General features: G+C 41.0%; 1 long non-coding RNA gene across 1 annotated transcript in view; it reads left to right on the top strand.

Moving 5' to 3' along the window:
• LOC135981913 (uncharacterized) overlaps window positions 1-23,188 on the top strand; it is a 33,444-nt gene extending 10,256 nt beyond the window's left edge. The window contains exons 2-3 of the long non-coding RNA XR_010599104.1: window positions 21,894-22,029; window positions 22,788-23,188. This is a non-coding gene — a long non-coding RNA (uncharacterized LOC135981913). The remainder of the gene's footprint in view (window positions 1-21,893; window positions 22,030-22,787) is intronic.
• Window positions 23,189-23,577: the final 389 nt, after the last annotated feature.

Here is a 23,577-nt window from a genome sequence, read left to right as displayed (position 1 = left end):
GCTTCAAGGAGCTTTTATTGACAAAACTGGATTTGGCAGAAAGATAAAAGCTTGAACTGGAAAACCCTGACTGGTTTGATAAACTGTAGCTGGAAGACTTGGCAACAGTTTACATTTTTAGGAATTATATCTAGAGCTCTTTGTTAAAACAGAGGGATCTAAATAGTTCATGTAAATTCAGAAAACAGAGCACCCTATGATGTTAGTTTGAATTTTTAACCATTATATAATCAGGCAGGAAGCTGTGCAACCTCTTTGTGCACTATAGAATTATTTTTTACTTCATTAGTAAGACGGTATTAGCTACTTAAATGAATGTGAAATGAGTTAGAGATTTGGCTGGGATTCAGTAACATAAGAAAACACCTTAAGATACAGTCAAGGAGGCTACAATCAAAATTCATCCATGTAAAAGAAATGAATAAAAAAAAAATTAAAAAGTGACAGAAAATAATATGGCTGAGTAGAGCAGAAAACAAAAGTATGGAAGACATTTAGACAAGGTGGATGTCTCCTTTGAACAGCTCATTTCACTCAGGATGTGCCCTGGGGACTAGAGTTGGCAGAATTGTTAAATAGTTCTTTTGCTTCTATCTATACAGAGGGAAACAAAATCAAGGATCAGTTCTCCAGAGATGACAGAACAAGAGGAAGGAGATAGGGAAGTCAAAGAGTGATTTCATGGAAGGAAAAACAAACATATGGCACCAAGGAAGGTGATTTTTAATTAGAAATTCAAAAGGCGCCCAGAAATGTTTCTGAAGAAGGATAGTATTGAGAAATATTGTGAAGCAGCAGAAATCAGGATAAACCACAATAAGGTATGCACTGGGTGATGGCCCATTGCTATTCTTACCCTTTCAGATCTTACTGAAAGACTTACAGCTTTTGGGACAGTGGTTCTTCTGCAGAACCCATTGCTGTGGTATCTGACTGCTTCTTAAATCCCCCAAGAAGCTCCTAAATCCACTGTGTATCCCCACATTTTAACTCATAATTTATACTTAGACATTATCCCATGGCTGCAGGTGCCTAAGGAAGCTCCCAAACTTCCAAACATGATAAGATGGTGATAGTTCTTCCAAGAGTTTGATCAGGAGAACAGGAAAAGGTGGTGCCCCCAGGACACTAAAGAGAGGGAGCAGAAACTGAATTCGGAGCTAAAGGCTGGAGAACTTGGGTGGCAGCTTCTTACCCCTGTGTCCAGACCATCATGGTCATTGCTCCAACAGCTGCAAAGCATCCAATTGGCTTTTCACCTATCCCTGCTGAGCAGCTGTCCAGTAGGGCATGGCAGTGGCTTCTATTTCCAGCTGAACAGTTGATTGACAGGCAATCGAGGAAGGAGCCATTGAGCCTCTCTGTGGCTGTGACATCTCAAAAGCCATAAGTATGAAATTTGGAGATCTGAGAGGTGCTCTGTTGACTCTATGCTGGTGGCCAGGCGGGTGAAATAAACCAACATAAGGGTTCCTCTTACACCAGTGGGTTAAAATAAGTTTTCGTCTGCTTTGTGCTGCCAAACCACGGAGGGAGATCAGGCTTTGGTCTTTATTCAAAATTAATGACGAAATGAAATACCAAAGATCGATGGCTCTTTTGCAGATGTTTACACTACAGATAAAGTAGACTTTAATCACTGTACATTATATATATACATTCATAAAATGTTGTGTGTGTGCAGTACATGTAATATAGAGTGTGAGTATATTATTTTCAATAATGTGGAAATAAAATAAATGCTGGAATCTCAGATTTCCTTAGGTAATAAAGTTATTCGAAGAATATTAGTTGACAGCTACACCCACTTGCAGGCATCAACTCTGCAAGGGCTGATATAGATTTTTAAAAGTGCCAGCATTCATCTCTTTCTCTCCCTTAAGTCTTCATTATAATATATCTCACTATTTTATAGTAACTTTCAGTCTACATTTTGGCAGATGTGACAGGCAGCTGTGACATTGATACCATGAGGGCTGTTCATCTTACCTCCTTGTCTCTCAATGATTCTTAGCACTCATTAATTAATAGAAATATAGAAGGTGCAATCAATTTATTTAATACTGTTAAATAAAAACAAACTTACAAGATACCATCAGCTAAAATTTGACACTGACAATTGTAATTCTAAAAATTGTAATAAAAATCTTCTTTTAAAATAAGAATGCTTCTCAAAGTTTCTTTCATTAACCAAAATATTTTAAGCCAAATAGCAGGGAAGCATGAACAAATCTTGTATATTGCTTACCAAAATTCAAAGAAACCTTGTAAATATACAGCTTGTGCTTTTCAGCATTTTTTAAGGTGCATTTAAAAATGACATTGCCTTGGAGCATTTGCAATTATTAACAAGGATTTGCAATTTATTATTAATCAGTATATATATATATATATATATATATATATATATATAGTATATTCCTAAATGCAGCACATATGTTCTGCACATTAATTAAATAGCAAAACCAATATCACAAATTGACCCAATTGGGATTGAAGGATTCCATCAAGATCCTAATTAAAGACATTAACAAAATCCCCACCACAAACAGAACTAATCCCTATCTGAAACATCTCCTGTCAGACATGGACCTTCCAATGTGTTCTGAAGCTCAATAGATTTAGGCTTTGTCAGATCAGAAACAAGGACCCTAAACCTTGTGCTTGATTTTTGATCTGGGGGACTCAGCTAATCTCAGTTGTTGAGACAACACACAAGGAGAGAAGAATTGCTTAAGTAGCAGGATCCAGACAATAGAAGGCTGTATAGATCAAACCAAAACCTTGAATCATGTCTGAAAATAAACTGAGGGCCAACGCAGGATTCAAATCACAGAGTGTCACATGCACCCTGCAAGTCAGACAACTAAGAAAGCAGGTTGCCACATTCTCCAAATAGACCCTAGGTGCTGCCTATTTATGGTGCACTGTAGTTATCCAGCCTTAAATTGATAAAGGCAGGAATCACAAGGTCTGATTTTCATCTGCTGCTTCCTTTGACTTTAGCTGGAGTTTTAGGTACTCAGCACTTCTGAAAATTAGGCTCACTGTCTTCTTTCTCCTTTCCAGCCAAAGCTAGAAAAAAGATGCTCTTGCCTTCCACATTGACCTGACCTTCTTGAAGCAGCTGTGGATCCAACAGGATCCCTGGACTGTACACATTGCAAATAAAAGGAAGACACATCCTTTCAATCAAGGAAGCAAATACTGATTTCAGCATCTGCTCTGGCTCTTTCCTCCAACCTAAACTCTACCTAGTTTCAACTGAGCTTCTGCAAGCTAGGCCTTATTCAAGTCCCAGTCTCAAGATAACTGAGAGATTGCCTCATCCAGATCAAATCAAAAAGTTGTGTAGAGCACTGTGTCACTGGTATAGTAATGGGATATCAGTGCAAATAACTATCTCTTCTATCGGAATAGAACATTATTACACCATCTTCCATGCAGAAGCCTTTGAGAGAGAAATTCCATCATCCAACATAAACCTGGGTCTCCTAAACAGGAAAGAACTGTGACATTTAAGCACCACTTCACCTATCCCTGCTAGTGTCTGCAACTTCAACAACAAAATGGTATGAAAAGGTCAATGGTTTCAAAAGCAAGCAATAGATCAAAGACTCAACATCAGGATTAAAAAGGCTTGTATATGGTGATTTATATTAGAGCTGGCCAGGAAACTGTTTTCCCTCCTATGAGAATTTTTGAGATTTTGAATTTTTTTTTCCTATAGCAAAGTCAAAATCTCAAACATTTTTGTGAACTAATAATCAACAACAACAACAGCAAAATAATTTTGACAATTTCAAAACATTTTGTTTAGATTTTGATCTTTTAAAATTGTTACCTTTTTTGGTTTAAATTAACCAAAAATTGATATGAAAAATCATTTCAAACTAAAGAAAAATGAATCTTTGTTAAAAAAATTCAAAATAAGCTGTTTTGACAATTTTGAAACTTAAAACAGTTTTCTTAAACCTGGAGACTCATTGACAGAGGCCCTTTCCCAAGAACATTTTCCATTTTAACAAATCAGGATTTTCTGATGAAAAACATTTCCCAAAACATTTACCCAGAAAATTCCCAGCCAACTTTACTTCACAGTAATAAGAACATGCACATCAAAAACAGAAAACAAGGATTTAGCCTTGAAGGGATTACTTTCTGATGGCATAACAAACACATGCAGTTCTGTCCATGCAAGTGAACATCAGCTGAATTACATGTAGACTATATTACCTGGTAGCTTTTTAGGAATGATTGAAAGAGGAGACTGGAGATGGATTTGGAAGGCTCTGAAAGAACACACATAGTCAGGAGAGGAAGAAGGAAATAATGAGTGAAGAATCTTGGGTAGAGAATAGTTAGTGGGATAGAGTGCAGGAAAAAAATTGGTTATAAATGTAGATTGGAATTAGGTGGTGGGGTGCTTTTAAAGGGATGAGAAGTTAATACTGAAGAAGAAGAGGAGCCAATGTAGAGATTTAAGAAGGGGGGAATGTGTTTTTTTCAATGGGAGAGAAAGGTAAGGTGGGGTGCCGAATTTAGAAAGGAGAGATATAAGCTGAGGAAGCTGGAGATGGTGACGTGAAAAAATATGGTTTCTCAAGTGGGGGAAAAGGTGGGGGGAAATGAATGTAATCTGATTTCACCTTTATTCTACAGACTCATGGATCTAGCTCTGCTACCACAATGGATTGAGCTGAACTGAATTTAGTACTGAGTGATTGGCTCATTCCTGCTTTCTCTATATTAGAGCTGTGAAGCAAATACCCTTCAATTTGCATGTTAAAAAACTGTGGATTTGAAACTGAGAAAAGATCAATAAAATGCTTAAGAAATGCAATGTCTGTTCTTTCTTCACAATATAAGTGTTATTACAAAAATAAATTATAGCCTCGACTTTCAAGTATGGCTAGTGATTTTGGTGTCTGAATTTGACATGCCTTAAAGGGGGTCTGTTTATGACGGGTCTCAGTTCGTGAAATAAAAAATGGAGGCATCCAAAATTACTAATTGCTTTTGAAAATTTAGGTCTATATATGTTGTGTGTATGTATAGAGTGAATATGTGTGTGCGTACAAACACACACAAGTCTGGATTGTCAGCTGGTATTCATCATGGTAAATGTACTGAAGTCAACAGAGTTAAGCTGATATATACCAGCTGAGGATATGGCCCATATTATATAAACATTATCTCCGAATATTTACTATACTATTACGATGACTGTAAAAACACATTCTGCTCTAGGCAACGAGTCAGTAAATTCACATATATCGACTTAATCAACAAGACCATGAAAGCAAATACAAAAGTGCAGCACTACTGCAGGTTTGGAACTACTGAAGGACTATTTTATTCCTTGCATCATAAATATCCCTCATGTATTAAGCTAATCCCTTTGGACTAATGCAGGATAGAGAAATAAAAAGACCTTTTTGCATTTAGTTTGAAAACCTTAAATGTCACAAAGAAATACAGCATTAATACTGAATTTTCTGTTTTTAGAGTCAACAACTGAATTCTATAATTTAAATCATACATTTGTTTCTCACTATTTATCCTGCTACTTTATGGCCTTTGGAAATAATTTGGAAGTGTTCAGTGTATAATAGTCAATAAATCATATAAGGGAAGAAGAAAAGTGTATTTGTTCTTCAGTAAACACGTGCAGCGCTGTGAAATAAGGGCATTTTTGGAAAGCAAATGAAAACAGAAAAATAATTACACTTGGAGAGTCTCATAATGTCAAACTGCATTGAGCTTATAGAAGTGCTAAAGTATCCAAATATATCTGCCACATTCACAGCTCATTCCAGAAACAGAGCAGATCCTTACTCAGTACAGACTTCCTTCTATCTAACTCTTATCTTTACATTCTGATATGTCAATGATGACATACAACAGCCCATGCACCAGTCATCAATGTTTTAATTGATTGTAAATGCAAGTATTTTAAATCTAATCTCAGAAGAGCAAATATTTACCTAGGGTTTATGATCACAGATATACTAGGAGAATAAACAAGCTGTCTGGGATCCACACATCTACAAGTGAATTTGCCTTTTTTTATTTAAAAAGAATTAGGCTACTGAACACTAAAGACAACTTTGTTTCAATGGAAACCTTCAGTGCTCTTTAACCCAGCAACACCAAGGACCACCCACAAAAATGTACTTTGAGAAAAGGGGAACAGCTTTCAGGCTTTTAAAACCTGAGAGACATATATTCCCTTTGTTTCTTCTTAAGCAAACCATATACATATTTTGAGCTTTAATCTTTTTTTAAAAAAGCATGTTCTCTGGTTTGTTGCATATATATATATATGCACTGAACAAGGTTATAGGCATTTAATATCGCTAAAAGAACTACCATTTATTGGTCAGGCAAATCTCAAAGAAAATTGTAGGAAATTATCTGCGGATTGCCAGAATGTTGAAAATGATATGAGAAAATGACTAGTACTTTCAAGGGATATTTCAATAATGACGACACCATATCACATCCCAAATGTTATACCCAAATTCACAAAAGATGCTGGATAAAAATAAGCATACAGAGGATTGGGCTGTCTAGTTGACAAAGCTAAGCTCAAATCTCTTGCAGTTATAAGAGCAGTGTAAATCAGAGAGATGGGAAATTTTTTGTATCTTTTTTTTACAATTGAGAGATTAGTTACACAATCAGAAGTACTGGAGGCAGGTTAAACTACCTTTATATCAGAGGAGGATGTAAGGAAATTCTAAGATAATCAGATCCTTAGGGAAAGCAAGCAAGCAAAGAGGGTAAGTTGCATGGACTCTTCTACAGAATTGTAGTGCAATAGTGACAATGCGAGGGTAGAAAATGGAAATGAAACAGCAAACCTTGCCAAAGGATAAGAAGGACATAATGGAAACCAGTGTCCTATTGCTCAGTGACTTGTATGTTCATAACTTAGGTGCAATATACGTTTCCCCCCTTACGGAGATAATGTGAGTAGCAAGTGATAATTAAATATTTCCACTCACCACTTTGGAAAACAAAACAGACATAAAATTCACAGCAAACTGCTGAAGGAAGGCCATGATATTGGCTAGCACCTTTGAGTCTTCTGATGGAAACTTTTTAATCTCATGTTAGAAAACTGATCCAAGAGCTATTCTAGGGGCATGTTGCCCAAATTCTGTTATTATGGTGTTATGGAAATGACCTGATTCACTGGATTTTTTTGATAACTGATGCCAACAAATAACTTTTAACACTATGGCCTTGATCCCAAAAATATGCATGTAACTATCTCCATTGAATTCAAGAAGACCACCAGTGTAATATCATTTTTATACAGACATTCATAGAGGTGCTTTTCACTGCCTCTACATAATGGGACAAATGCACAGGTAAGCACAAGTGAGTCTAAGAAAGTCCTGAGTCTTAGTTGGTATAATTTAGGTTTTCTTCTAGACCCCCTAATACAGTGGTCCCCAACGCGGTGCCCACGGGCGCTATGAGAAGTCGGGGCCCCGCACCTGCTGGGGACAGAGTACTCCGGGGCTGTGGGCACCGGTGTTCTCTGTCCTCGCGGCTTCTCTCCAGCTTCTCTCTTCTCTCTGGATTCATATACATCTCTACCTCGATATAATGCTGTCCTCGGGAGCCAAAAAATCTTACCGAGTTATAGGTGAAACCGTGTTATATCGAACTTGCTTTGATCCACCGGAGTGCGCAGCCCCCCCCCGCCCCCCGGAGCACTGCTTTACCACGTTATATCCGGGCCGCATTATATTGGGGTAGAGGTGTATTATGTAATATTAAATATGAAGTTTTAATGTAAAAATACAAAATAAGCCTTGAAAAATTGTTGGCGCCCGCCACGCTCTTCTGAAAACATGAATGTGCTACTGGCCACAAAAAGGTTGGGGACCACTGCCCTAATATGTGTGCTACACCAGCTTGGACTTTCTCTGGTCTTAGACTTTCTCATGTCTAGCCTGTACTGTAAACCCAGGGTTAGTGGGACTCGAGTCAGCTGACTTTGAGTTAGAGAATCCAGGGCTTGAGCATTTACACTAATTCTTAACCCTATGTTAAGGTTTTTCTAATGCGGACTTGAACCTCAGGCTTCAGGGTCCACACTAAAACACACAGACCTGACTGAAACTCAGATTCTCTAGCATGCTCCCAAAACATGGCTGCTTTACTCCTTTGACTGTGGTGTCCCTGGACTGTCCACTTTACATGTTATAAGAAATGTGAACAGTTGGCCAACCCATCCTGCCAAGCAGTCTCTTTGGTCTGTGTGCTCCCAGCTACCAGAGTCAGCAACATGGAGGAGGCACATTTTCAAGAACTTCTCTGGCTTTTGCTTTCACTCTTGTGTCAGGAAATGGCCAGAGCTCCATGAGATGTTGGTGGATATTTAAGCAGCATTTTCTGAACTCAAAGCAGAGGTGACATGTAACTGTGGATAGTGTGTGTGTCTGGGGGGGGGGCACAACTCAAAGGTTCTGTGGAGGTACATGTATGTAGACAACAGACACTAGCAACTACTTCCCCTGCCTCCTCCTGCTCCCTGTCCTGTGGCTGCCCAGCCCCTGCAGAGCTTGCAGGCATCCCTCCCTGCCTGAACAATCCTCAGTCAATTTAGCAAGTGTTCAAAACAAGGCCAAGAAAAGGGGCAACACAGCTGGGATGCACAGTCCCCCATGCTTCATCAGGGTGGGTGGTGCCAGAGTGGGATAGTGCTTGGGGCTGGATCATCTCAATTGACAAGAAGTTGGAGAATGATTAGTCACTTTTTGTTGGGGGGGGATCTGACACCCCCAAATTGCCTTCTCCTTGATAGGCACACTGGAGGCTGTTCTTGTTTCAATGCACTGAAGCAGCAGCAGCAGGGTCTACTATCCCTCTCCCACTCTCCCACCTCAGCCTGCTCACCTCACTCACCCCTGGTCTCTCAGGCTGGATGGGGTTCCCTCTGAGCTGTTTGGTGCTGAGGACCACATTGCAGCTCCTTTCCCTGATCTTGACGATGTGCCCCTGATTCACCTCAGTGGGTGGGCGGTCTGCAAAGCAGGCAGCAGGAAGCACTGGGACTCCAGCAGCAGGGAAGGAGAAGCAGCCCCATGTAATGGGGCGTGAGGCAGTGGGGAGGGGAGATCAGCCTGCAGTCAGCAGTCCTGCTGCTTCTTTCCTCCCTGCGCTGCACAGACACACAGTGAGTGCTGCCACCAGGGGGAGCCACTGCCTTGTCACTGCTGGGAATCCCGGCAAGAGGTGACCTGAGAAATCTGGGGTGGGGAGTGCACATTACCCAGCATGCCCCCCCCTCCCATGCATCACCTCTGTTTCAAAGGCACCTGACACAGCTCATGGTGGAGCAGGAGGAAGAGGAGAAATACCCCACCAGGCAGAGTCGCACTGGATTCTGCTGCTGCTGGATGCTGCTGGACACTCGCTATAGCTGCTGATGTCCCCTTCGTAGACTGGCACTTCTGGGTCACAAGCACAGACTGGTGGGATCCTACTGTCATGCTGACCTGGGATGATCAGCCCTGGGTTCAGAACTTTCACATGAAGAAAGTCACATGTCTGGCGCTTTGTGAGAAGCTTGCCCCTAACCTCCAGAGCCAAGACACACGCTTGCTGGTCCAGGAGTGGGTTGCTATAGCCATCTGGAAGCTAGCTACCCCAGAATGCTACAGGTCTGTTGCAAACTAGTTTGATGTTGAAAAGTCTACTATGGGTAAAGTGTTGGCAGAAGTTTTTGAGGCAATCAGATGTGTGGTTCACTCCAAGGTGGCAGGCATTAAGAATATAAGATTGGCCATACTGGCTCAGACCAAAGATCCATCTAGCCCAGTATCCTGTCTTCTGACACTGGCCGATGCCAGGTGCTCCAGAGGGAATAAACAGAATAGGTAATTGAGTGATCCATCTCCTGTTGCACATCCCCAGCTTCTGGCAAAAAGAGGATAGGGACACCATCCCTGACCATCCTGGCTGATAGCCATTGATGGACCTATCCACTATGAACTTATGTAGCTCTTTTTTGAACCCTGTTGTAGTTTTGGCCTTCATGACATTCTCTGGCAAAGAGTTCCACAAATTGACTGTGTGTTGTGTGAAGAAATGCTTCCTTGTGTTTGTTTTAAACCTGCTGCCTATTACTTTCATTTGGTGACCCCCTAGTTCTTGTGTTATGAGAAGGAGTATATAACACTTCCTTATTTACTTTCTCCAAATCAGTCATGATTTTATAGACCTCTCTCATATCTCCCCCAGTTGTCTCTTTTCCAAGTTGAAAAGTCCCAGTCTTATTAATCTCACCTCATATAGAAGCTGTTCCATACCCCAGTCAATAAAAAATACTCCAGTAGTAATTGCTGACTTTGAGAGAATGGGGTTTCCAAACTGTGCTGGGGCCATTGATGGGACTCATATGTCCATAGTTTGCCCTTCTCAAGGAGTGTACTGGGAAAGTTTATGATGACAGGTTTTTTTGCTGATCAGGAGTCTACATTCATGGACAGGATGGGACACTATTCCCACCAAATGACATTGTCATAAATGGAGTTACTGTTCCCACTGTTATTCTGGGGAAACCAACGTACTCCTTTTTACCCTTGGCTTATGAAACTTCACCCTAATTTAAGAAGCCCTGGCAAAAGGTGGTTTAATTACACTCTGAGCAGGTGCAGAATAGTTATTGAATGTGCATTTGGCAGATTGAAAGCCTGTTGCAGATGTCTACACACAGGGCCAGCTCCAGCTTTTTTGTCGCCCCAAGCGGTGAAGCAGAAAAAAAAAAAGATAAAGCCGATTGGCGGCACTTCGGCAGCAGCTCAATCGCGCCGCTCCATTCTTCAGCAGCAATTCCGTGGCGGGTCCTTCCCTCCCTCTCTTCCACTTCGGCGGCAGCTCAAAAAGGAAGAGAGGGACTGAGGGACCCGCCGCTGAATTGCTGCCGAAGACCCGGACGTGCCACCCCTTCCCATTGGCCACCCCAAGCACCTGCTTTCTTCGCTGGTGCCTAGAGCTGGCCCTGCCTACAAAACAGTTTGGATTCCAGTGTCATCAATACATTACTGTGGTGGTGCTCTTCACAACAAAGGTGAGCCATTTCCCCCTGACTGGACCTAGACAGCGAGGAGCTGCTGAACTGTTACACTCAGCCAAAAAGGGCCCCTACCACAGCTGGAGCTGGATGCACCCAGGCAACAGAAGTCAGGGATGCTTTGTGCTCCCACATTATGGACTTGCGTGGCCCAATAGAAAAGGGGGAATAGTGCTGTTACCAACTCATCCAGGATTCTCCCAGGGACTTACCCTTTGGTGGTGGTGTGAGCTGACTACACAGAGTCTAGGTCTTCTTTCAAACCTTTATTTAACAGCAAATGGCAATCATACAGTCATTTCCCTGACTATAAGCTAGCTATCTATAACAGCCAAAGCAAATCTGACCCTACAGTGACTGGGGAGCTCAATGGACTGAGATGGATTCACCATCTGAATCTACCTTCCTCAGGCGGATCCTTCTTCCCTCGGCCGCACTCAGCTCCCCCTTCACTGTTTATAGCTTTCCAATGCAGTGAGAGACTTCCTGCCAGCTTTAATGATACATTCAAACTAGCAACAATCAGCTAGAGCAACAGCTAAAACATTTGTTAACCCTTACCTGACCACTGAGAGAGAGAAAGCAAAGAAAGAAAACCTAATTAAGACTATTCAGTTTTACAGTCAAAGCACGCAGTGAACTCTCAGTCCTGCAATCAGTGAGGCAGGGCAGGTAAACACCAAATGCTCAATACTCAAGTCACCAGTCAGGGTGGCAGAGCAACTCACCTGCACTCAAAGAGTTCACACTCAGCTCTGAAAACAGCAAGGTTGGCTACACTCAAGCTATTGCAGCGGAGGAGGCACAAGAGAATTCTCTCTGCTCCTGCTATAAGTACCATTATGAATGTGTGGGAGTGAGGAGAGCTCAGTGATGGGCGGGGGGCGGGGAGTCAGTGCTTGGGGAAGGATGGGGAGTTTTGTGCCAGGCAGCGTACTTATGAATGACATGAGCACTGATGAAATTAGGGGTGGGTTATTCACAGTATGGATTGTAAGGAATTGATTGAAGTATTAATTGCTATAGAAAACTGTATTGAGGGATAGTCTTTGCATACGGATTCCTAATTGTCCCTGATCATGTATTTGCCTTTGTTATTTTGAATACACATTGCATGATGTGAAGCAGTGATAACAATAAACTTTATTGATGAAATAAAAAGCTTTATTGATAAACATGTCTTAGAAAAGTACAACATTCACCATTGCTAGGCAGGCCTGCTGCATTACCATACCAAAACACCAGTAACAACAGAACATTACAGAAAAAATAATAAAAACAAAGTGCATGAAACTATGTACAAGACAGAAACCATGTACTGGTCACCTGCTCTCCTTTCCCTTCTCCCCCCACCCCTTGCCGCTCACTTGGTCCTGTGGGAGGAGGGGTAGAGGCACCCACAGTGGAGGGGGTGAATGTGGAGGGCTGCATGGGGCAAGGTTGTCCTGCCCAGCTGCTCATGGAAGCTCATCGCATGTGCTACCCAGCCAGAGTCTTCCAAACTGCTTCTGTACTTCAGCACAGGGTAACATGCAGGGGACTCAAGCTGTGCTGTGGGTTATGCAGCAGGAGCCACTTCTTGCAGTCATTAGGGAGATGAGCCACTCAAATAGTTCTTTTTGCTGAGCTCTGTCCTTCTATCTTAGCTATCGTTCCTGAAACCCCGTCTTCAAGCTGTGCAGCCAGCCTGAGCCTTTTCTCTCGGCATGCCTTTCCTCTACCCGCAAGTCCCTCTGTCTTTGGTAGTGGACCTACTGGTTGGCCCACTCCAGCACTTCAATCATAACTTCATCATGGAAATGCTTCCTCTTGGAACGATCCGTGAAGGTACGTTGGCCCAGGCTTCTGCTGCAGTGTGGCTGACCTATGGAGGTACTACAACCAGTAGATGTCGAGGGTCTTGGAACAACAAGACACAGAGGATTATTGTCTCATTTAGGCCACGAAGGAATCAACAGAATGCTGCGTTAGTTTCAACATGGCTTACCTTTCTATGGCTGCATGCAGACACTCAGAACTCCACAGCCATCCTTTCCCCCCTCACAGCACATTTCTGGACAATATTTCAACCCCCTGTTGTCCTTGTGAAAATGATTTTGTCACCTCTGGACTGCATGGACCACCTCTAACTGAAATGGATTCGATTTGTAAATGGAACGCATTTCCATTCCCCCACTCCCACACAGGTCACTGTTTCCAGATGGCTCGACAGACTGCCAAGTGATTACAGAGCAGCATACTTACAGTTATGGCAATGTAAGGTTATTATTTTTTAAGAAACGGCAATGGCCCTGGCTAAAATCTGTCCCTGTCTAGTAAAAATGTTGCTAGTCGGGGAATCTCATGACTCTTGCATTGGTTCATAGAGTGGAAATCCTTCCCGTTACTATATTAATAAACATTAGAATGGAGCCAGAAACTTATCACTCTCTGGGATGGTTACCATCCCTTCTGTGTCTGCTGCAGGCGCCGCAGTGGGACATTCCTCAGGGGGTATCAACCAGCTCCTCGAATATGGACCTAGAATGTACTGCTGCTGGCTCCCATCAGTCCCCATACTGGATTCTGGGGCCAGCAGGGCACCATCCCAACCTGTGGTCAAACTCCTTATAAAGCTGGCAGGTTGTCAACATGTTGTGGTTCTGGTCCTTGGTTTTCTGGTACTCACTCTTGAGGCACGTAATCCACTCCCTGTACCAGTCAGTGGTCCAGTAAATTTTCAATGCTGCCAGCTTCTTTGCTATTTGCTGATATGTGCGGTCACTCCTGGTAATCCTATAGAATCATGGAATTATAGGGTTAGAAGTGACTGTAAGGGTCATCTAGTCTAACCCCCTGCTAAGATGCAGGATTTGTTGTGTCTAAACCATCCAAGATAGATGGTTCCTTTTGAAACCTCCAGTGAAGGAGATTTCATAACCTCCTCGGCAGTCTGCGCCATTGTCCTACTGTTCTTGCAATTAGGAAGCTTTTCCTGAGATTTAATCTAAATCTGCTCTGCTGTAATTTGAACCAATTGCCTCTTGTCCTGCCCTTTGTGGCAGGAGAGAACAACTTGTCTTCATCTTTTTTATGGCAGCCTTTCAAGTATTCAAAGACCGCTATTATGTCCCCTCTTAATTTCCCCTTTTCCAAACTAAACATACCCAGTTTGCTCATGTGCCTTGCATTCCATCCCTTTGATCATCTTTGTCGCTTGCCTCTGGATCCCTTCCAGTTTCTCTACATCCTGTCTATACATTGGTGACCAAAATGGAACACAGTATTCCAGCTGAGGCCTAACCAGTGCTGAGTAGAGTGGTACTATCACCTCCCATGACTTGCATGCTATGCCTCTGTTAATGCAACCTAAAATTGAATTTGCTTTTTTCCCCCCCACATTGCTGACTCATGCTGAGGTTGCGATCCACCATGACTCCCAGATTCTTCTCAGCAGTGTTGCAGCCAAGCCAGCTACCTCCCATTCTGTATTTTTGCATTTGGTTTTAATTCCCTAAGTGTAGCACCTTACATTTATTTTTGTTGAATTTCATTTAGTTGTCTGTAGCCCAGTTCTACCATTTATCTAGATCTCTCTGAATCTTAGCTCTATCCTCCAAAGTGTTGGCAACTCCCTAGCTTTGTGTCATCTGAGAATTTGATCAGTTATGCTCTTTATTCCTACATCCAGATCATTAATAAAGATGTAAAACAACACTGAACCCAGAATAGATCCCTGTGTAACTCCACTTGAGACCTCCTTCCAATCTGACACCATTCCATTAATAGTTACTGTTTGTCTGTGGTTGTTCAACCAGTTATGTATCCACTTAATAGTAGTTCTGCCAAGCCCGCATTTCTCCAGCTTATTTATCAGAATGTGATGTGTCAAAAGCCTTGCTAAAGTCCAGGTATATTATGTCCACTGCATTCCCCCTATCCACCAAACCAGTTACCCTGTCAAGGAAGGAAATCAAGCTGGTTTGGCACAATTTGTTTTTGATAAATCCATGCTGGCTGCTAGTGATTGCCCCTGAATCCTCCGAGTATTCACAGGTAATTGAACATTTTATACATTTCTCTAGTAGCTTCCCAGGTATCGAAGTCAGGCTCACCGGTCTATAATTCCCTGGTTCCTCCTTTTTGCCCTTTTGGGCACTACTTTAGCCCTTCCCCAGTCTTCTGACCTCTCCTGTTATCCATGAGCTTGTAAATATTATCGTCAGTGGCTTCGAGATTTCTTTAGCTAATTCCTTTATTAACCTCAGGTGAATAGCATCAGGCGCTGATGATCTGAAATCATTTGAATTGGTCAGAAGATCTCTGACAAGTTCTTTACTTATCCTGATCTGCATCTCTTTCCCTTTATTGTTTTTTTCCTACGGGGCATTATTTTTTTGCTGATTTCCTTACATTCAGTCAACACTGGTGTTTTTACGCAGTACATAGATCGTCACTACTGCCAACATGTCTGTCATTACACAATATATAGCTTGTCACTACTCATTGGCTCTGAGGAAATGAGATAATTATTCCTGCTGTATCCATCCACCGTAAATAACTGAGAGCACTAAGGTGACAGCCATCACAGATTCATCTTCCTCTTTTACTGTATAAAACAATAACAAAGTCATACATTTTCTCAGAGAACTATTCCCAGATAAGATCTCCCTGCGAGGGACCAACATTTCACAGCGTTGCGGCCTCCAGGAAAGCAGTATGAACTAAGTGACCCTGACTGGTTTGTCAGTCTGCTGGCAAAAACAAACAAAATGCTAAATATACTCCCGTGAGGTTAGGAGTGTTCAGAAAGCTTCTTTACTGCTGTGTCTCACTTGTTATTTCAGCACTGCTACTGATTTTAAACACTTCAGCTCAAACCAGTGAATCAGAATAGCTCACTCAGTCCTGGAACATCCCGTAGGCCAGCTGCCATTGTGTGATTAGCCAATGGAACCATCAGGACCCAGGCACCAGGGAGTCTACTAGTATTGCAGACTAAGGGTGGCAGTGGTTGTAGCAGTGAATCAGTCAGCCTTCTCTATCGACTGGTGTCTCTTACCACACAAACTCTGAGATGATGAAAACCAGGCTACTTTATTTGAGAGTACTTGATATTTGTTGTTGCTCTCTAGCTCCACCTACTGGAATTTGCTGAAAACACATCGCTCAAACCTCTTCTCACTCAAACTGTGTGTTAAAGTATGAAGGCAATAAATATTAACAATAAATATGACAATCATTATAATAATAGAAAGAGAGCTGGTCAGGAATATTCTGCCAGAATGTTTTTTTTTGGTCTGAAAATGCTGATTCATTGAAAGTGAAATGTTACTCAATAAACATGCTGTTTTTCATAATTCATTTCTAAACAAAAATTGGAGGGGGGAGGGAGAACCTTTCATTTCAACCTTTTAGAACATAAAGTTTTTGTTTTTGTTTTTTTTAAACTTACTTTGTTTCAATTTTTAATTTTCATATTATAATATAAAATCAGCAAGGTCGAAGCAAACCGCAACATTTCAATTTCATAAAAAAATGTTGCAATTAACCTTAAATGCATTTCAATTGACCTTAAATACAATATTTTTTCCTTTGGAAATTCAGCTTTCCGGAAACTTCCATTTTTTTCATTTATTTCTGTTCTATAATGAAATATATTTCAAAGTCACAAAACAAACCTCCAAACAAAAAACTTAGTTCCTTCACATCTCTAAATATAATATAAATAAATGTGATTAGGACTTCTGTTTTCTTGGCAATTAAGGAATACAATAGCCCTGAGGAGCCCAGAAGACCCAGGCTATGACCAATTTACCAATCTGCTGGCAAATGCTTTCAGTAGTGGGGGATGGTACAGAAAAGAAAGTTCTTCAAAGTGCTTCTGTTTTCCTACCATATTACCTCTGTCTCATATGTATATGGCTGTAGCCAGCTGCTCTTCTTCCAGGCACTGACTTTGGCTGAACATTGAGAAAGCTGGGAGCTGGTCCTATTTGTATTTAATGTAAAGGAGCTGGAAGTGGGGTATCATCTGCGTACTGCTGACACTTCAATCCACTTTGAGTCAACTGCTCTCCTAACAGTTCACTTAGATGTTGAATAATATTGGGGAAAGGATTGATCCTGTGGGACTCTGCAAGGGAGGGATTTGGTGGTGGAACAACAGTTGGCCATAATATACCATTAGTTTGGTATGAAAGGAAGGACATAAACCATTATAGGGCATTTCTGATCATTCCTGTAGTTTCAATAGTAGACAAGAAGTAGGTTCTTTGGCTCCTTCACAACAGTGGCATAACCTGAGAGAGATTCTTTGTGCCCAAGTCTGACTGTATCAGAATATTTTCCAGTGTTTTCTAGCACTCAAAATTTCTTCCTTCTCACTTTTTCTGTGGCAGATCATCTGAGAAGCATGGCACAGAGGACATCTGCATGTGCCATAGAGTGGAAGAGGGCACTTTGGTGCTAGTCCGGGAGGGGCTGTAACATCTACATTAACTCCTCTCCTTTTTCATACCTTAGTTGGGTACAGTTTTCTACAAGCACATCTTGAAACATGGCAGGGGCCAAGAGTATTGTGGGACAGACCAGGTCGCTGATTTCTTCCTTACTTGTATCAGACAGTTTTTATTTCTGTGTGGAGGTGGATGAGGTCTGACCAAAATAGGGTTGGTCTTGTATTTCTTATGTTTACATCCCCTCTGGGGTCTGAATATTGTTTGGAGGATTTGGTTAGGCTGTCATAACAGAGGCATTATCAACATAGATGTTTAAGTCTCCAAAGAAGTTATGTCCTGTGAACTTCATCATCATCATATTAGATGAGGTCTCAACCAGCTTCTTTGTGTTTATAGTTTCGACAGGAAGTGGAAGCTAATCTTGTCTCTGGTGTCACAAATTAAGGGGATACACTCAAACAATGAGATTCAAGGGAGGTTTTAGTCCATTGGAGCTGTGACAGGATGGACTTTCTAGCCCCATAAATGCCTCAGAGAACTTCTTCTGGTATATTACCTCATGAGGTTTATTTACAATGTCCTTTTCAATGACCTCTCTGATCCATACATCATAATTATTTACAGTTTCTTTCTCCTTAGTTCTCTGTCCAGGAGAGGAGATGGAAGGGAAGAGATCTCTCTACATGGAGATCCTTCCTGGTTCTGGCTCTGCTAGACTCTCTCTCTCTCTCCACTGCACTTCCTTCCTGTGTCTTCTTGTACCTCCTGTGTTAATGGGCCAATTTGCTCTTTAGTCCTCCCCCAGCCCATTCTAATCCATTAATTAGACTCCATCAGGTCCACCATGGGGGGAATTAATTGGTGTTTAAGTGACCAGAGTGCTGGCTCAGATACTGGTTCCCAGCCCTCTGTCATAGGAGCCCAGAAAGGAATGAAAATGGCTACTCCAAATCCAAACCTATCCTTTTAGGATCTGGATCTGGATCAGTGGTGTATGAAGTGTCTTGGAGGATAAGATGAACTGACTCAGGGCCTCCAGGTTTTGTGATGCAGGTCTGGTCAGAAGACTCATTATTGCATTCAAGAATTCCTCACCCCCTGGGAGTTCTGTATATTTCATAGCATATCATTTGTAGACTATTTTGCATTTCATCTTGTTAAACTGATAAATCAGTTAAAAAGAGAATACAGAATATATCGCAACAGGAGTGATGTTAGACATTAATGTCTGTAAAATAATTGGGGAGCTTCAGATAAAAGGAGCTATATAAGTGCAAAGTAGTAGTGTTTTATTACAAAACTTTTTCACTCTGGACACATTGTAGCCCTGATTTTAGCAAGGTCAATTCGCATGGACTAATGAGGATACTTTGAACTACCTATAGATATCTGTCATTTCTAACTATGTCACCACAAACTTGCTCCCTGGTAGTGAAACAAACTGTATGGCAGCTACTGTAGGAATTACAGTAACACAAGTTCAAACATGTGGACTAAAGCAGACTCTTGTCTAGGCCAGCAAGATTAGGCCAAAATGATGTTTGTCAGATAGCCCAGTTCTTACCTTAGTCTGTGCCTAAATGATTAAATATGAGATACAATTCTCTAAATGTTGTACTGTGCTTTTTGTTTTCTTTCTTTTGACTGAATTCAAAGTTGGAAAAAATCTTTAAAAAAATCTGGTGAGAAGGTGAAAGCCTCTGATGGAGCTCAAGCATACATATAATTGAAGTAAACAGAAATACAAAGAGGCTTCAGGCATTAAGAAACAGAATAAAACACTCTGTGGAATCATTGTGTGTGTGAAAGTATTGACCCTGTGTTAGTGTCCTAGAGGTATTTACTTACACAGTCTCCAAGCTAAGCTCTTTGTCTCACACTTCCAGAAGTGACTAAAGAGCTACTTAACTTGTGAGCCTGCAGAATTTTATCCGCTTATCTAGAATAGGGTGACCAGATGTCCCGATTTTATAGGGACAGTCCCGATTTTTGGGTCTTTTTCTTATATAGGTTCCTATTACCCCCCACTCCCTGTCCCGATTTTTCACATATAGGTTCCTATTACCCCCCACTCCCTGTCCCGATTTTTCACACTTGCTGTCTGGTCACCCTAATCTAGAATGTGTCATCAGAATCTCAAAAGAGAGAGGAATAAAGGTGTCACTGTCTGGTCAGTTATATTTATCTAGTGGCCATAAGTGTAAAAAGCCTGTTAGTATTTTTATTATAAACCCAAGGGACTCAGCCCAGGTAAAATTTGTTCTGTACAGTAGAGACAAAATAATGGGACAGGAAAAGTGGAATTAAAACCCTATGATAGGTGCACTGTACGTATATAGGTTTATAACTAGAGAGAACAACATATTTTATGCACTGCCTGTCATACTCACCACACCCCAAGGTGCCTTACAGCAGTTCAGTGGCTGCAGCTAGTTAAACCACAAGCAGAAAAGCTGTTCATCTATAAACTGATGAGTTTTTTTCCAGAGGCAAATATTGATACTTAGTTTCATGCATATTGGGAAGGATATTTTCAGTAGTCTGCATGGGACAGCCTAAACACAACATTTGATATTGTTGTCATCAATCTAAATGATATTATCATCATTGTGCATTGTTAAGCACCAACAATATGTGTATAAAGCACAGTAAAAGCCTCCTGGTATTATACATGCATAGTTTAAAGCTGAAAACCAAGGAAAAAACCTGCACATTGAGTGTACATTCCTGAAATCAAGAATATTGTAAAAGTGACATTACAGTTTTTCAGTTATATCTAGTTAAATAGTTTTATTTACAGTAATTCAACAGAAACTTGGTATTTGGAATTACTGCAAGACGTCCCATTCTTTTTCAAAGAATCAAAAAGGCAGTATGTGGTCTTGCGACCCTTTTCAGCTGTACAGTGTGTGCATGAGATGCTCCCAAAAGCCTATATCATGCATTCTATTCCTGTAAGAGGCAACTAATAGCATACAAGGGTGGGATGAATGCAGCATCTTTGTGAGCTAAGAGAAAAATTCTAAATGATCCATATAAATTATACAGTGGATATGGGATAGTTAGATAATAACTGGAAATCCTTCAGTACTTCCACGGACCAATGTTTTATACACCGGGGGAAAAACAGGAACTATAAGGATCACAGTTGACTGTCAGCTACTAAGCAAAATGCAACACTTTGAGCGGTCTTTGGTGTTGTCCTGGAAGCAGGTAAAGTAACTTGAGTGCACCACAAGTTCCAAAAAACTTACCGTGATGTGAAAAAGTCCACAAAAAGTGAAAGTCGCAAATGACAAGTATTTCCCTACTCAAGTATGTGTAATGGTCAACTATTCTAGAGGCAGACCTTAATGTTGTATGAATGTTGATACTAATGACAGCATTATGAAATAGCTTGAGACAAAGTATACTGAAAATAGCACAAGAAACCTTTAGTTAGAAGTGACGGACAAGCTAGATTTTTGAACCACGGGGATATCAAATTGTGAACCCTTCCTTAGAACAAAACCATCCTTCTCCTCCTTCTGGAAATAGGTTTACTTTATAGGTGACCTGAGGAGGAAAATAGCTCCCCACTGCCCCCTTTTAAAGGCGAAGATTGTCCTGCTGTCTCAGGAATAGACATGTAGGGGGGATGTGATATGTGCCAGTCCTATCTCTGCTGCAGATTATTTCCCCTGATAGGCTAGGTCAGCTGCCCTGGCTAGCATATCATTTGGGGGAAGGGAGCATCAAAGATCTACTCACTCTGCAACCCTGCCCACCCACACGGGTGGGAGAGGAAGTAGCAGCCCAATGGATATTTCTGTCTCTCCTGTGCTGTGACTGGCTATATGAAGGTGTGTATTTGTTACTCCCCTAGCTCCCTTGCATGAATCCATAGCCTGGATTACAAATGAGCCATTAGATTTTAACACCATAAGTGATATACAAAAAAGACATGCAAGATTTTTTTACCTTAGAAAAATCAGGAGTGTTATGTCTTGTATTCCCTGTTTTAGTGGAGGTCTCCCATGGAGCCCTAATGTATGTCAGGAATTCTCTCTCTGTAATTGAAGAAAGAGGTGCAGAATCTTTACCAACCTATCTGAAGCACTCCCCCCTCAACTAACTAGGTCTCAGTCCTTCAGAATCTGCGAGGTAGAATCTTTGAAGAAAAGGAAGGCAAATCACAAATGAATTCCTGATCTAAAACCAAGCAGGAAAAACACTGAAGAAATATCAAACAACCACCCCTCCACCACCATTCCAAAATAACCCAAATCAAAAACAAACAAACAAAAATACCCCACACAACCTTTTCAGGCCTTCTTTCTAAATCATTAAAAAATATAACTATTTTTTTTCCTTTACAGGTCACCTGGATGGCAGAACTTAATGTGAAAAGTGCTCATTCAACAAAGTGTGAAGTTGAATTACAAACTTTGGGACAAGGATCATATCTCCAGATGTAGCTTTACAGGTTCCTCATACAATGGCGGCCTAATCTGGGTAAGGACCTATGGAGGCTACTAAAATATGAATAACAATAACTAAAACCAAGCTTGAGTTTTAGGTTTTCCAATTCTAACATAACTCTAGCTTCCCTGGTCACAGCAAAGCAGAGCTTTAAGTACTTTTAAAGCCCTTTAAACTATTCCCATTATTCCCTATATTTGAAAAATTGCTTAAGAATACCACCAGCCTTTTGAAGTAATACTGCTCTGTTGGCCAGACTTTATTTTTCTTTTCCTGAGAATAGTCCCTCACAAGCAGACTGAGGCTTGTGAGCCTCAAGGGGCTCTTTAATGTGTCTCTTTGCAGCACATGATATTAAAAAATGGTGTGATTTAATTATTAACCAATCAGGATGATTTTACTATGTGATTAACAATTAAGTTATCAACTTGCACTAAGTGATTAACTTACTTGCTGTGAGACTAATATATCTATATATGAAATATATAGTATTGTAGTAAATGAAACAATGAATTCACACGACTGTGGCTCTTTTGGGTAATGTTGATCACTAATTTGGCTCCTGAACCACTGAGGTCTGAGTATCACTGCTCTAGGGCATAGGTATAATAAAAAAGTAGAGGTCCTCTAACTCCGTAGAATAATACTCCTCTCCATTTCTGTTTATTTTTCTGAAGCCATTGTTAAAGTGCTTGTGCCTCCACTTAATTTTAATCAAACTGCAGCAAATTACTTGTACCTCCAGTGAACTCTCATGAACAACCCTCTCAAAGCTTTCAAATGTATTGCAGTTTGGCTGAAGACTCCACTTTCAATCTAGCCTGAACGTGTTCATGGGAGAGCCAGGAATGGAAATGCTGATAATTGAGCTACCAAGTGGAGGAAAGTATTGAAGTAAAGAAACAAGATCACTATTTCATGATCCTATTCCATCCCATCCCAGTATGTATATACTTGGGACATACGGGAAAACAGAGACTGGAATATAAGATCAGACACATGGTCTATCTAGTCCTACACAAAGCTACAGAGAAGACACAAGAAACCCTGGACTAGGAATAATCTGCCTGGACTGGAAATTTCTTCCTATCCCTTTGATTTAGTTAGCGGTTGCATTATGTCACATAAGAGCATATATTCCTTATACATAGTTTGCATCCTAGCTAATATAACTGTGATTGAATGTTCTCATTATCCAAATGAATGCATGGTCTTTAGGCGGGGGGTGGGAGGGCTGGCTTCAATGATATTTTCAGTTCTATAGGTTAATTATGTAAAGATAATTTATTTTTGATCAGTTTTACATGTATGGCCTTTCAATTTCATTGAACATTCCCTTGTTCTTGAATCATGAGAAAAAGTAAGTAAGGATACCCGATCTACCTTTGATATGCCATTGAAACTACTCCAGTGTTTCTCAAAATATGGGGCACACCCACCTGAAGCGTGGAGAGTTATCTGGAGGGGATGGACAAATGTTTGATTTGTTCTCCAGAGTCTTAGGTTTTAAACTCAAAAAGAATAAGACTAGCTGCTATGGATGTGAAGAAAATCTTCAAAACCTGAAGTCAGAGTAACCAA

The sequence above is a fragment of the Chrysemys picta genome, chromosome 2 (assembly GCF_011386835.1).
Source record: "Chrysemys picta bellii isolate R12L10 chromosome 2, ASM1138683v2, whole genome shotgun sequence".
Classification (NCBI taxonomy): domain Eukaryota; kingdom Metazoa; phylum Chordata; order Testudines; family Emydidae; genus Chrysemys; species Chrysemys picta.
Note: the sequence above shows the minus strand (reverse complement) of the source record. Positions and strands in the feature narration are given on the sequence as shown.